General features: G+C 47.3%; 1 protein-coding gene across 1 annotated transcript in view; it reads right to left on the bottom strand.

Moving 5' to 3' along the window:
* LOC138565198 (uncharacterized) overlaps positions 1-16,128 on the bottom strand; it is a 201,452-nt gene that overhangs the window by 132,812 nt on the left and 52,512 nt on the right. The gene's annotated exons all lie outside the window — the stretch shown is intronic.

The following is a 16,128-nucleotide window of genomic DNA, read 5'->3' as shown; positions in this document are numbered from 1 at the left end:
GTGTGGATGGCACATTTTATTATTGCCACCTCTCCTGGAACTTTTAGTGCCTCAGTTCATTCTTTTAGTAGCTCTGCATGTTGCACTATCATTTCTATTAAATACCCTCCTTTCCCACCATACTAGTCCAGAATGGATGGTTGAGGTGACATAGGCAGAATGGGAAAATATATTTGCTGCATGTCCCTCCATTGTTTTGAGTGCTCTTATCACCAATTCTGCTGCCTGTGCTGAATAGTGCAAAGATAGCGCTGTTGGGATGCTATTACATACTCCCCATTTATGCAGCATATCACTGTCGCACCAGTATGTCTTCGGGTCAATACTTGAGAACCTGTCAATGTAGACCATATCTGCTCCTGCTATTTCTTCCTCTTTTACTTGTACGTGCCCTGCTAGGTAGATTGCTGGGTTTACACTTCGATACCTTATCACCTCTATGGCTGGGTTTATCAGTACTGTAAGGAACGCATGGTATCACGCTGTGCAGACAGACACAAGGATGGGAGCAAGCTACGACCATCAAATAATAATAACGCAGTCCCATTAGAGTCTGGTCAAAATAAAAGGGCCTCTAAATACAAATGGTGTGGGAAGCAATGTTACAAAAGAAAAGTGTTCAAAAAATGATATGTCAGGATAGTTAAGCCGTTATCTTCCTCTCCCCACATTTTACGCACAGGACAAGATAGCACACTCGAGCTTAGCACATACTATGTCTTTTTTAGCACGAGGATGCAGTCCAAAATCTTAGTATCAGGATCTTCTGTGCTAAAGTCTCTTTGTCATTCAAAGGGCCTCGGTACGAGTCCGGAGGTAACCGGGGTGGTAAAACCACCTGGTTACCCCCAGACTCGTATTACCATTCCGCCTCCGTGATTCCCGGAATTACCGGGGCATTACAACCCCAGTTTCCCGGGAATCACCGAGGCGGAATGGTGTTAATCCCCATTCCCATTGAGTCCTATGTCTCTTATTTCAGAGGGCCTAATGCGACAAACTAACATTCAAAGTTCTTTCTCCTCAGGATTCTCATATGCACACCATCTCTGGTGATTCACTGTTCAGCCGGGTCCCCCTATGCTGGGCTCAGACCCACTTTAACACAAAACATTCAATAGGTCTCCCTCTGCCAGACTCGGACTAAACTTATCTCATTTTCCAAAGTTTTTTTTACTATATCAAAATCGAAGACTTTCGACGGTGCGCAGGATTTAGCTTGACCCGCCGCAGGACCACTTTGATTAACAATTCTTTGTTCTCTTCTTAATATAACCCTTTAACTTTCACTTCTGCCACTTCTCAGCTGGATACCTTACAGAGACCTTTGATTGAGCACCCAGGCGGTGCCGGACCACTCTGTCAAAGGTATCGCATCAAAGTCTCTTCTAAGTTCAAACACTCATCAGCAGTGCAACTTTTACTTGCGTCTTTTCTCCCACACGTTTTAACAATGCTGATTCTGGGGCTTGCCATACAATGTTGCCGCTTGCAACATTGGCTTCAACACAGACTTGTCTTATATCAGTCTCCCCAACTCACCGGCTGTGTTGATTTCACTGACGCTGCTTTGTTCTTAGATCCAAGGACAGTACCACGGCGGCAGCTGCTTCTCTCTGCTTTGATAGTGACGCAGGAGGGCCCCAGCTATATCCGACACACTATACAGGATTCTTCAGCCTGGTTTCCTGGCCTTACGCTTTCTAATATAGAGGGCTCGTGAAAGTAAGGGTCTCCTGTTGCAAAGGTCGAGGGAATTTCCCTCCTTGCGATCCCCTCCTGTTTTGCCGTCCTTCTCTCATTCAGCTGCCGTCTCGAAACTGCTGTTTCCTCATGTTCTTTGCCTCGCTCAGAGTGTGCTTTCATGCTCCGTCTTTTATCCGTGTGGGGAAGCTTAGTAAAAGTCAGGTTGGAGTGATGGTCAGTAATTACCTGACCATTGTATTGGGACACGTCAGGTTTACTGCTTGGGTGTTAGGGCTGTCCATTGAAAGTGTTTGTGTAGGAAAGGGAGTGGGAGGTCAGGTTCCTATGTATCCTATCTGATAGGATGCGGTAAAGGTGTTACATAGAAGGAGATCCTGCGTCTCGCCATCTGGCATCTCATTCCCATTGCCTGCAGACCCCTCACCAAGGTGATCCTTCCGCACTGGTTCACCCCCAGGAACTGGATCCAAAAGCGATGGCCATGTCCTGGCCACCTGGATGAGACATCCCCGGGGACTAGTGGGTGAGACACCTTCTGGTTTCTCACAGTATGATCTCATATCCCTGATGCCCTTTGTGTGGTCAGTGTGATTTTTGATTTCTCAAGAACAGCAAATAATGAGTGTTCCACGTACAATACTGTGGGACACCCCATGGTAATCAATGCCTTCTCAATTGCAAATGCTGCAGCCGCAAGCGATTGTTCACAAAGGAAGTGTTCTTGCATTACTGGATCTAAGCTTCCACTGTAGTAAGCTTGTGATTGATGTCCCTGTGGCTTCTTTTGTGTGACGATAGCCATCATCACTGAGCCATCTGAGTGTGAGAACAAATAAACGTTCTCACTATAGTTTGGTGTGGCTAACACTGGTGCATGTGTTAGTGCATCTTTTAGTTCAAACTCTTGTTCATGTCAGATGTCCATTTTATGTTCCTCTTCTCTTTCTGCACTTCCTTAAGGCTCTGCAGCAGGGTTTTTGTGAATATGGTATAATCAAAGCTCTGCAGTAATTGCATAGACCTAGAAACCTTCGCATTTTTTTCACCTTTCATGGGCGAGTGGTTGCATTAGTGGCCTGTGTTCTTTTGAACATTATTTTGCGACCTTCAATAGAGATTTGTCCCAAGTACACTACCTTTTTGAGACAATACTGCAATTTGTCCTTATCCACCTTGTACCCTTTTTCTGCGAGTAGTGACGAAATGTGTACCGAGTCTGATCTATGTGCTTCTTCTGTTGTTTCATTGCATATTAGCAGGTTGTCAACATATATTGAAACACTGTGTTTGATGTTTGCAGGTTGCATAAGTCCCTTTGTATTATTCTATTTAAGATGCTGGGTGATTCACAGTACCCCTGCGGCAAACAAGTGTGTTCAAATCTGATTGCGCGATAGGTGAAGGCGGTCAGAGATCTTCAATCTTCAATCTGTGTCAGAATGGGCACCAGTTTTTTCACTATCTGAACTGGGCAAGGAATCTGTATCTGAAACACCATCTCTCCTTTCACCTTGTCAGCGATGAATCGTTTTTCATTGGACACTCCTGTAATTGTCAAAGTGAGGTCAATGTACAGCACTGTTCGCCACTCCATGTTGTTGTCATCTGTGCCACACAGAATAACCATGTATTTGCGTATAACTGCTTCTTCCAGCTGCAACACCATTGTTTTCCCCCTTTAAGTCATTTTTCTGGCACTGTGGTCTGAAGAGGAAGTCCGAAGCCAGACGGAATACCTTCCCCTGTATTCCTGGGAACCATCCTAGCAGACCTTTGACATACATATATTGAAACACTGTGCTTGATGTTTGCAGGTTGCATAAGTCCCTTTGTATTATTCTATTTAAGATGCTGGGTGATTCACAGTACCCCTGCGGCAAACAAGTGTGTTAAAATCTGATTCCACGATAGGTGAAGGCGGTCAGAGATCTTCAATCTGGGTGCAAGAGTAAACACAAGAAGGCGTTTTTCAAGTCAATGACTGTGAAGTATTTAGCCTTTGCTGGAATATTACACAATATTGTGACAGATTTTGGAACCACTGGAAATTCAGCTTCTACCACTTCATTTAACGGGGGGTAAACCTGAATGAAATGCCATGACCCTCCTTTTCATTTCTTTTTTGGTATATTGCTCTGTCACTGGTTGATGTTTAGGTCTGAATTATGCCTTGTTGCCATAATGAGTGCAAAAGGAATATATCCCCTCATCTGCTTCTCTGGTCAACTGGTATTGTTTTGCCCGGGGGCAGCAGGGCCCCTTCTTTCAGTTTTATTTTTACTGCCCCAATTCCTTTCAGTATCCCTGCAGCGTAAGATCTCTTTGTCCACAACTTATCTGGCACCTTTTTTGAGATCCCCCTCTGTGTATTTGCTTTTCTTCTTCACTAACGGTGTCAGAATGGGCACCAGTTTTTCCACTATCTGAACTGAGCAAGGTATCTGTATCTGGAACACCATCTCTCCTTTCACCTTGTCAGCGACGAATCGTTTTTCATTCGACACCCCTGTAATTGTCAAAGTGGGGTCAATGTACAGCACTGTTCGCCACTCCATGTTGTCGTCATCTGTGCAACACAGAATAACCATGTATTTGCGAATAACTGCTTCTTCCAGCTGCAACACCATTGTTTTCTTTCCCCCTTTCAGTCATCTTTCTGGCACTGTGGTCTGAAGAGGAAGTCCGAAGCCAGACGGAATACCTTCCCCTGTATTCCTGGGAACCATCCTAGCAGACCTTTGACCACGTACAGGAACATTTTGTGATATAGTGGCTGTGCTCGCAAGGTGCTTTGCATGTGTTCTGCTAAGAGATGAGCTGCTACCCGGGCATAGTAAATGCCGGGCCTGGGGCACAGCATCCCTCCCTCTGTGAATGATATAGTTCCACTCAGTTTGCTGAGCAAATCTCTCCCCAATATGTTGATGGGTGTGTCTTTGGAATATTGAAAGGGAGCTACGAGATGCTGCATCCTATAGTTAATGGTAAATCCTTTGTAACTGAAACCGCGACCACCACCCACAAAACCCCTCTGTATCCTGTAAGGAAGGCATGGCATCAAAGTAAGACAGACACAAGTGATCACAGTTCAAGGGTGTTTATTAAACTGTAAAGTGGATGAGATAAAAGCCTAATCTAAACCTAAATCCAAGATGGGAGCAAGCTACGACCATCAAATATAATAATACAGTCCTAGTGCAGTCTAGTCAAATAAAAGGGGCCTATACTAAAACAAAACTATTGCCGATCCTTACCACTATGCTACAAAAGAGTGTGGGCTAATGTTCAAAAGAAAGAAAAGAAGTGTTCACAAAATGATACGTCAGGATGTTATGAGTCTCCCTTCCCCTCATTTTCTAGCACGGGACAAGGTGGGACTCTCGAGCACAGCACAATCCTGGGCTTCTTCAGCACGAGCTTAAAGTTTCCTTTCTCTATATCAGGGTCTTCTGTGAGCAAGTCTCTTCTCAAGCAAATTCTCTAGCTTCAGAGGGCCTGATACTTAAAAACAACAAAAGACAAGTTCCTTCCGTTATCCTTTTTCACCGGGTGAATACCCTTCACCCTTGGATCCACTTCAGCTGGGCTCCAAACATTCTCTCAGTCGTCAGTCTCCCTCAATCGGGCCCAGACCAACCATTCACTGTGGACCTCCCTCAGTCGGGTTCATAGTTGTCATCGTGATGCTATTCACTTAGCTTCTTCACAATTTGCCTCTTGATTCCCTCAGTCTGGTTTACTATCGTCTTTCAATCACAATCTCCTTATTTACTTATTCACTAGTCTTAATGTAATTTTAAACAACCCCTTTGGTTTTGGTGAGATCCCCCTCATCCGGTCTCAGACCTTCCAGAGCGCTTGCCACTCCAAACAGAGACTTATGAAGGGCGATCATGTCTCACTGGGTCATTCTGTTTGCTTACGGCACACATTCACAGTTTGCACAGTGTTTCCCCAACTTCGGCAATGTGTTAGGGACTTTAGATTGTACAAGGGATTTGGCTCGACCCTTATATGACCACCTTAACACTTTCCTATGGCCTCTTGGTACTTGTAGTTTTCTTTCTTCCCAATATTCAATATAGTCACTTTGCCCATAAGAGTGGTACCAGCCAGAGCCCCATTGTCACCGGACCACTCTATCTCTGGTACCAATGTGTTCACAAAAAACTTATTGTCTTATTATCGTCTTACTGTTGCCACTGCAACCTTGAGCCTAACGCAGTCCGGTTGACTATCAGCTTCTTCCTTTGCCGCAGGAGTCAAGGACAGTACCACAATGGAAACCTTGTCTCCCCGCCCTGCCTATCAGTGCGGGAGGGTGCCATATACCACTGACATCTGTCACATCATGGGCCAGCTGCGATTCCCAGTCGTATGTTTCTTTCATCAGAGGTGTCGCAGGTCTTGGTTGAAAAGGGCAAGGGCAACTCCCTCCTTGACATCCTTTCAGGTCTCGCCACCTTTCTTGTCCGTTTGAACTGTCATCCTGGAATGGTTGCCTCCTCGTGCATTCGTATATGCTCGGAGTATGCGATTGTGTTCTGCCTTTTATCTCAATGGGGAAGGGAAAGGGTAGTGAAGTATGTGTAGGTGTCGGCAATTGCCTGACTCTGACTGACCCTTGTGTTGGGACATGTCAGGTAAACAGCTTGGGTTTAGGTCCGTTGTCGTTCACGCTGCAAGAAAGTGTTTGTGTTAGAAAAGTGGCGGGTAGAGTTTGCAAGTATCCTACTAGGCAGGATGGGGAAAAGGTGTCACAAGGAAGTGGATACCGCATCTCAACCTTCAGTGTACCACTTCCTCTCCCTGAGGACCCTGATCCAGGTGATCTTCCCGCACTGGTCCACCCCCAGAAACTGGATCCAATAGCGATGGCCGTGTCCTGGCAACCTGGATGACAGATGCCCGGAGATTAGTAAGTGAGACACCTTCAGGTTTCTCACAATCCATGACTTTGTTAGATAGTGGGAATTCCCCCTCTTTAATGCAGGATTTGGTTACTCCTGTATCTATGAGAAATGAGAACTCTCTTGGTCCTATTTTCACTGCCACCTTGGGTTCCTCTTCAGGGTTGCCAGTTACTGCTAGGACTGGATACACTTAGACTTTCTGCGTGTTATTCAGGGAAAGGGATTTCCTCCTACCACGCTGACCCCTCTGTAGTGGGGCACCACGTTTTGTCACAGCACCACTGTGGTTCCCCCCGCTACTGTGGGTGGCTCAATCACCACTGGGAGCATTGCCCCGTTGTCGATTGCTCCTCCTTGGGGCTGCACCCCCCCTGCTGTGCTTGTTTCTGCACCGAAGGACACTCTATTGCCATAGGAGTCCTTGCTGGTGCACTACTGAGTTTGCCTGAAACTGTTGCAGAAAATGGACAGATGCACGCTACGTGTCCCATGTTCTGACTCAATACCGCCCTCTTCCCCACTGTGAAAACTCTCTTCCTATAGGGAAGTATCCCCCATGCATGTAGTTCCCCTGTGGTAGGGTTCCACATTGTGGTCCATACTGTGGCTGCAGGTACCCTCCTTGTTGCTGTGCTTGTCCTACGGGAAACCCTCACTGCGGTGCTGGTGCTCCTTCTGTTATGTATTTTGCCAACTTCTTTTGTACTAATTTATTTTCTGCCTTTGCAGCATTCTCTGCTGTCTGCCTCTTGCTTTCCTGCTTCCTTTTACAATGTTTTATCATGGCTTGTATTTCAGGCCAGCCCTTAGCTTCTATGTGCACAACCTGTCTAAGGGTGCGTGTGCTTCTGTCGGTAACCCTTACACTAGTATGTGATAGAACAATGGTATACATTCGTCCCAGGACCTTTGTGTCTGTTGGGTCCATAAATCCTGACCTCGCTTTATATATTCTGCTGGGTCGTCTTCTCCTTTCATTTTATGAGTCATCACTGTCCTCAGGTCGTAGCAGTCTGGATACATGCTTCTTAGTACTTCCCAGACATGTGCACGACAATTGTTAATGGAGCTCTGTCATGAGCAATGGTGCTTAATTTCACTCCTTTATATCCTGCCTGATTCCAAATTGTGTCTGCCTGTTCTCTTATGATTGTGGCAAACAAACGTATCATATCCCCTATGGCCAGCGTCACCTGCTTTCTTGAGTGCCTGTATCCCATCCCGGTCCATGGTTTGCCAGGGCACATAATGGGCTCCCCCTCGTCGCTTCGGTAATAATGGCATTACCCATGTGCTTGGTCCTGTCCCTCCTCCCCTGACAGCTTGTGGTAACCCCATTTTTACCTTCCCGGTCCTACTGCGTAAGGAGGTGGACCAGTCCCTATCGCAACGGTCACTGTCCTGACGTCTCTGCTCTTTTCATCCTCATCTCCTTAGTTTGTCGGGTGTCCATTCGTCACTGTCTCCGTCACTCCTATTTAACCTTTGTCTGAAGCCACATCCCCCTCATCGTCTTTTTTCATTTCCACTTCTTCATCCTCCCCATTTAATTTATTTTTCCCTATACCCATTCCGCCTTGTCCCCCTTGTGCTTCCTCCTCGATTACCTGGTCAGCATCACTGAACAATGCATCCACTTGCTGCTGCGTATTGTTTTCAACGTCTGCTAGATATCTTCTTTCACCTTGCGTATGCATCTCCTCTCTTTGTACCTCCTTCTCTTGTTCCCCTGTGTTTTAACCCTGACCTTCCTTAGATGTTTCCCGCTGCGGGTTAGTGTACCCTGCGGCTGGTCATAAAGTGGGATATAACTCATCGGGCAGGGGTGTGAGCTTGGTACGCCCCCTCCCACTGTCACTTCTACGTTCTTTATTTTGTCTTCTTTATCTCCTTGCATAGGTTCCAGAGACCCAATATATTCTGCCTGCTTTTTAGCTTAGAGCCTTTATATTTTCTTTAACAGGTATGAGAACATATTCTCTTTTATTTTAGTGGCAAACGTCCCTTCTCCTGGCCAGGCATGGAAACACTGCCCTGCAGTCTCCTCTGCCCACTGGAAGTTGTATTTCAATATTTTATCGCAATACCGGGGCAGTTTATGGCATATGTGGTCTAGAAGGGCTATCCACATAAGCCATTATTTACTTTTCTTTTTTATTCCATTACTTTTTATTTTTCCTTTTTCTGTTACCCCAACTTTCCCCCCCAGTTTTATTCCCCAACACGCCCTTTAACTTTCACTCTGGCCCTCTCCACAGGCCCAACCAACCACTCCACTCGTTCACTCTGGCCCTCTCACCAGGCCCGATCACTCACTCAATGTTAGTACTTGACAGCCCTTTCCACGGGCTCACCGTTCTCTCTGTTAGCGCAAGAGTGTCCAGTGTCCAACCATGCACCACATTTTATTCACAAGCCACCCTGTAACATCTTGTTTTTACTGAAGCAACATTTGCGCTGATCGCTGGAACTTTAATACACTGCCATTGGTCAGCAGCATTGAGAACGGAACACGAGACACCCTTCAGCTGGTGAGAAAGGGGACATTCATACAATACTTGTTAGATAATAAACTTCACAATCTCTGCGATAGATACTTTGAAGGCTGGCCACCTCGTAAGAGCTCAGGAACCTTACGTCTCATTGGTCCTCGCCAGAACGCCACTCTGTCCAGTGTTCCCTTCCCACAGCTGCCTGCCGATGGGCATCAGCGGTCAAGTAATCGGCACACTGGAACAGAGTCTTCCTCCCTGCTGCGTGTAAGGCAACTTGTTTGGCAGACCGCCCTGCAATTACATCACTTGGGTCCTTCCTATCATCTATCTTCCTCTCTACCTGTGGTGTTCCCCAGAGGTATAACCTCTCACCCTGGCTTTTCAACCAATACCTGGCATCTCTCGCCCACTGCATTGCCATTTTCTGCTCAAATTTCCAGTGCTACGCTGACGACATGTTAGGGAGAATTCTCTGTTTAGGCTGAATTTCCTAACCTAGTGAGTCCCCCAGCAGCTTTGCTGGATTTCTGGAGTTTGTTTTTTCTCCTGACAAGAGTGAGACTCTTTTCCTCCCACTCTTGGACATGATTTATGGTGTTCCTTTGAATGTTAATGTGTTTCATGGGCTAAGGGGTCTTTTACTCCATAGGGTCTCATATGTTTTTTTTATGTGTGTTACACAGCACCCTCCGTGCAGTAACACAGGGGTGTCATAGTGACCCCCCACCATAGACTCCATACCCTGGGACTGACTACTGTCTCCCAGGGGAGGTAAAGTCACCATTGGCTTTACTAGTCACAAATTACTAACAGAACCAGTACAAACCATCATATTGTGAACGTACTGGTAGGGGCAATTCGATTGCCCATGGGTGTGTTATTTGAGGGGGCACTGTCCCGTCCCCCCTCGTCGAGTTTTGGCTGGTGGCAGTGGATACTACATTTTATATTCAACCACAAATATATCTCTATGGGATTTTCCCATTGTTCGAGGCTAATACTTTTTAACATAGCCTCTAAAATACCGCCGGTTTATTTATTTAATATTAATTCACCGGTTGGTATTTTCTGCCAGAACTCGGTTTTAAAATGGCGTTTGTGTTCGCCTCTGTAACTCCAAACCAAAGGTCGAGCCCTTTGTTCCACTTTTTGGCGGGCTTCTCCACAGAAACCTCCAAAAGTGGTGCCACTCTGTCTGTGTACCACAGGGGGTGTGGGAGGGGATTTAGGCACCCTGGACTGAGTTACCTTGGTAACTCAAGTCGCACTCTTGTGTGATTGGCCCAAGTGGTGAGCCGGCCGGCTCACCACTTAGCATGTTTGATTGACAGCTAGGCTGAGTGAATGGGGTGTGCTGCATAAAAGCAGGGCTTTTGGGACTGGAACTTCAGAAGTTGCCACAGGACCTGAAAATCAGACAAGGGGGGAAGCTGAGCCGACCTGCTACGACAACACCACCGGTGGAGCCCTGCTGAACCGACTCACCACTTCCCAACGACAGAGGAGATCTCCCTGCTGGAGAGTCTTCTTCCCCTGACTGGTGGGCACAACCAGTTTACCTTCTTTTCTCGCATCCCAGGACATCTTGTGGTCGAATTGCCCGTGCCAAGCACCCCGGCAACCGGATAGCCACTTACCACTGGACCTCGAATAAAAGTACCGCTCCTTTTAATTGAGAACTTTGCGGCTGGTTTCTTCCCTGGCAGTGCAACGGACTCCTGCTTTCCTCCCCGACGAGATCCTCTCTTCCCCCGGACGAAGCACCGACTTGCACCCGCTGCCAGGAACAACTGCCCCCGCTGGAGCGTTCTCACCATTTTAAGGTACCGTGTCCGCCAGGCCTCCCTTTCTAAAGATTGCTACAAGGTAACAATAACCCCTTAACCTTCTGGACTGGGCTGGCCGCCTTGACCATCTAACTGGTCCCTTTCTGTTGATCCAACCCCTTTTTAAACTATTGCGAGACTTTTGGGCACTTTGAACCGTGTGACCTTGGACACATTTCGACCGGAGCCGCTTAAAGTGGGTCCGGCCTTGTTAACTTTGACTTTACGGTTTTAACCTGCCTTCTTCTCCTACTGTGTTCTTCCGAAAGTGTTGGGATCTGTTTCTATCTTTGCTCTGCCTTTCTCTCCCTTTTAAACCGATTGATTAGAGTGCCATCTTCGTTAAGCGCTCACCGCTGTCTGAAAGTAAGTGTTGCTTTACTTAAGACTTGTCTAACTAATCGTTGAAGGGAGTGTATATCTTTTAGTGACCATGTTTTGAACTGCTTGATATTAGTGCCAGTGTGTTTTACTAGATGTGGTTTTAAATAAATCCTTAAATCTCTTTTACACCAAGCTCTGGTCAGTGTTTGCTTGTTCTACTGTGTTCTTTTGACCTATTGTGAATACTCTGTATACTGCCTAACTCTTCTTGAGAAAAGTCTGACTGCTCAGCCACAGCTACCAGGTAAATCTGGGTGGTACAGACTGCTACCAATTGGGTTTACTGCCAACCACCTGTAGTCTTAGATCTTTTGCAGTGGTCCCAGAGGGAACTGCACAGGTTTCTGCCTAACACGACACTCAACTCATTTTCAGGCTGCCCTCGGCCACCTCCTCTCCCATCTCTGATTGACTAACTGCCATTTAAGATTGGTGTTCCGCCAATGATATTTGTCTGAATGCCAGCAAGAGGGAGATCCCCCTCATCGGCACAACTTCACCATCCTCTCCCCTCACTCTCTGGTCGGCTTCCCTTAGCCCTCCTCCTACCACCCCCTGCGAGGCTAAGAACCTCAGGGTCATCTTTGACTCCACCCTTTCCTTCTCCGCCCACATCTCTGAGGTCTCTAAAAAGTCAAACTTCGTACTGCACCTCCTCAGAGGTACTCTGCCTTTCCTCTCCTTCCCCCAGAAGCTCATGGTATCCCAAGCTCTGGTTCTCTCTAGGTTGGACTATTGTAACAGCCTCTTTCTAAATCAACCTGCCTCTACTCTCCGCCCTCTGCAACTAATCCAGAACAGGACTGCAAGACTTGCCTTTGGCCTCAAGCCCTGGGATCGTATCTCTCCAGCTCTGAAATCTCTCCATTGGCTCCCAGTGGATGCAAGGATTAAATTCAAAACCCTCTGCATTGTCCACAAGGCTTTTTGGGCCCTGGGTCCAAAATACCTTCAGCTATCCCTCCGCAAATATCTCCCCTCTCGAGCTCTTCGCTCCTCTACCACCAACTCCCTCAGGGTCAGTCGTTTTTCAAAGAAACTTGCTGGGGGTACATCTCTGTCTTCGGCTGGGGCCTTCCTCTGGAACAGCCTCCCTGCCACTCTAAAACTTGCGGAGAACCATCTCCGGTTGCAGAAGCACCTCAAGACCTTCCTCTTTTCTTCTGCCTTCGCTCCCCCTCTCCCCTGCTGATTTGTTCTCTCTTGGCACTGTGCACCTGGTCACCCTCTGTCCTCTGGGCCCAGGTACCTGCTCACCCTGCCACCCTTGCGCACTGCCTCCGGGCCACCCCTTGCACTGGGGTCTGTATCTGTACCCATATAGCCCCCCCTTTTTCTTCCTGCACTTAGCAGACCTACCCTGTCTGCTGCCTTAAACCTAGCACTTGCAAATTGCTGGCTGCACTACCACTGTTTGTTGCCTTAATTATTTATTTATTTGTTATTATTTATCAGTTTCTCCTCTGCTTCGTACTTTCCACTTCTCCCCCTTCCATGCACTTTTCCCCTCCCCCTCTCCCATGCACTTGCGTGTTCTCAATGTCACTGGGCCTAGTAAGATCGCTGTTTTGTTCTCCCCCCGTCCCCTCCCTTGCCTTGTCGCGCTCTGAATCACTTGAGTACGAGCGCGATAGAAATAAAATATCAATATCAATAGTTCTGGTTGTGTTAATTCCCTTATGACAAGTAGATTGAGCCTCCTCTCCCCTTTCCACAACCCCCCGGTTGTTGCGATCACGTGTTTTTAGATCGAAAGTTTCCGGGTCCAGCCGCCCCGAGGGATTTCCCATTATGCGTATTTGTGCCATTTTTGCCCTTCCCCTCCTTTAGCTAATCATAGAGCAATATTTTGGACCAACTTTACATCCAAAGTATCATTACCCCTACCATTCCCAGTGAAGTCCTTTATGCAGTGTGTCTGAGGCTCAAAGTACCTGCGTTATTCCGTGTAATGCTACCCGCACCCCTACCGTGCAACTTCTTTACTCCCGCAGTTGGTAGGTGCGTAATTAGCACCTTCACCACAAGACAGTGGAGCGGTCTGGAGAAAATGCAGAGACCATGGTGAAGGTCTTAATAAAGCCAGAAGATCCAAGAGCCTGTGGAGAGATCCCGAGAAAAGGAAGAGACCATGGAGAAGGTCGGAATAAAGCCAGAAGATCCAAGAGACTGTGGAGAGGTCCAGAGAAAATGAAGAGACCATGGATAAGGTCTGAATAAAGCCAGAAGATCCAAGAGACTGTGGAGAGGTCTGGAGAAAATGAAGAGACCATGGGGAAGGTCTGAATAAAGCCAGAAGATCCAAGAGACTGTGGAGAGGTCCAGAGAAAAGGAAGAGACCATGGAGAAGGTCTTAATAAAGCCAGAAGATCCAAGAGCCTGTGGAGAGGTCCCGAGAAAAGGAAGAGACCATGGAGAAGGTCGGAATAAAGCCAGGGTCGGAATAAAGCCAGAAGATCCAAGAGACTGTGGAGAGGTCCAGAGAAAATGAAGAGACCATGGATAAGGTCTGAATAAAGCTAGAAGATCCAAGAGACTGTGGAGAGGTCTGGGTAAAAAAGAAGAGACCATGGAGAAGGTCTGAATAAAGCCAGAAGATCCAAGAGCCTGTGGAGAGATCCCGAGAAAAGGAAGAGACCATGGAGAAGGTCGGAATAAAGCCAGAAGATCCAAGAGACTGTGGAGAGGTCTGGAGAAAATGAAGAGACCATGGATAAGGTCTGAATAAAGACAGAAGATCCAAGAGACTGTGGAGAAGTCTGGAGAAAATGAAGAGACCATGGATAAGGTCTGAATAAAGACAGAAGATCCAAGACACTGTGGAGAGTTCTGGAGAAAATGAAGAGACCATGGTGAAGGTCTGATTAAAGCCCGAAAATTCAAGAGACTTTGGAGTGGTACGGAGAAAATGTAAAGACCATGGTGAAGGTCTGAATTAAGCCAGAAGATCGAAAAGAGAACATGGAGAGGAACATTTTAGGATGCAAGACAAACTAATATTTTCCAACACAAGATGGATTCACGCCACCACACGTGCCTCTCACTCCACATGCAGTAATCACGCTATCAGAGAGGTTGCTACTATTCTTGTAGATTTATCCTGAGCACGTTTTAATTGTGAATTCCCACGAGCAGATAGGCCGGTCTTCAACAAATGAACAGCTTTCTATGTGTGCTTTACGGTAGGAAGTGCTCTTTACACCAATCTTCGCTGCAACCTTTTCTTTTCAGCATCCCACAATAAATATCATTGGCTGCCCAGGTATATACGAGGGGTCCATATTGTGGGATAATTTCCCATACCCACGTTTATACATAGATTTTGCGAAGGACACATATCCTGTGAGAGGACCCCGTCCATCGGTGTAAGGCTATTAGCACTTTGATATTATATGATGTGGCATTTCTAACGCGCCTGTATACAGGTGTATCTAGGCGTGACAAGACAAGGAGAGAGAAACAAAGGGAGGACAAAATAACGATCTTACTAGGCCTTGTGTCATTCAGATCGTGCAAGTGCAGGGAAGAGGGAAGGGGAGAAGTGCCAGTGGGGAAGGGGCATGGGGAAGTGCAGTTAACTCACAAGTGCAGCCAGTGGGTGGCTCATAAGTGCAGAGGAAAGGGACTGTAGGGTTGCAGATATAGACCCTTAAGTTCTTGGGAGTCCAGAGGCAGCGCGAGAGCAACTGGACATGTAGGAGCCTGGGCCCGAGTTCAGTGCGCAGATCAGTCGGGTGCATCAGCAGGGGAGAGGAAGAGAGAAAGCAGAAGTGAAAAGGAAGGCTTTGAGTTGCTTCCAGAACCGAGGGTGGTTCTGCTCAAGTTCGAGAGAGGCAGGGGGGCTGTTCCAGAGGGAGGCCCCAGCCGAGGAGATAGATCTGCCCCCAACTCTCTGCTTGGAGAAGTGTCTGACCCTCAGAGAGTTGGAGGTGGATGAGCGGAGAGCTCTAGAAGGAAGATGTTTTGGAAGAGAAAGTTGGAGGTAGAGCGGTCCCAGGCCCCAGAAAGCCTTGTGGACAATGCAGAGGGTCTTTAACTTGATCCTTGCAGCCACAGGCAGCCAGTGAAGAGATTTCAGAGCTAGAGAGATACGATCCCTGGGCTTTAGACCAAGGACAGGTCTTGCAGTATTGTTCTGGATAAATTGTAACGGTCGAAGAGTAGAGCCAGGAAGATTTAGAAAGAGGCTGTTGCAATAGTCCAGCCTAGAGAGGACCAGAGCACCGGAGACAGTGAGCTTCTGAGGAAAGTGAAAAAAGGAAAAATACAACTGGGGAGGCGCAGCTGATAGCTTGACTTCTTAGAGACATCAGAGATGTGAGGAGAGAAGGAGAGGGTTGAGTCGAAGATGACACCTAGGTTCTTAGCCTCACAGGATGGAGCAGGAAGAGGGCCCAGAGTGGGCAGTCAGAGAGAGAGAAGAAAGGAGGGAGCGAGTGTCCCAATGAGGAGGATCTCAGTCTTACTGACATTAAAGCAGAGATCATTGGCGGCACACCATTCCTGAACTCCGGCCAGACAGTCTGGTATTAGAGAAGAAGCAGTGGTGGCTGAGGGGAGCCAGAAAGAGAGCTGCGTGTCATTCGCATAACATTGAAAATTGGAGCAGAAAGTAGCGGGCAAGAGGTGCCAGGTATTGGTTAAAGAGCCGGGGAGAGAGGTTAGATCCCCAGGGACACACATAGAGAGATAAAAAAGAGGAAACACCCCAGTTGGACCTGAGAGGGTCGGTCGGCGAGAAAGGAGGTCAACCAGGCTAGGGCCTAATTAATACCAAGGTTGTCACTGAGGCGATTGAGCAGG

This window comes from Ambystoma mexicanum, chromosome 1p, assembly GCF_040938575.1.
Source record: "Ambystoma mexicanum isolate Mex_15411 chromosome 1p, UKY_AmexF1_1, whole genome shotgun sequence".
NCBI classification, from domain to species: domain Eukaryota; kingdom Metazoa; phylum Chordata; class Amphibia; order Caudata; family Ambystomatidae; genus Ambystoma; species Ambystoma mexicanum.
Note: the sequence above shows the minus strand (reverse complement) of the source record. Positions and strands in the feature narration are given on the sequence as shown.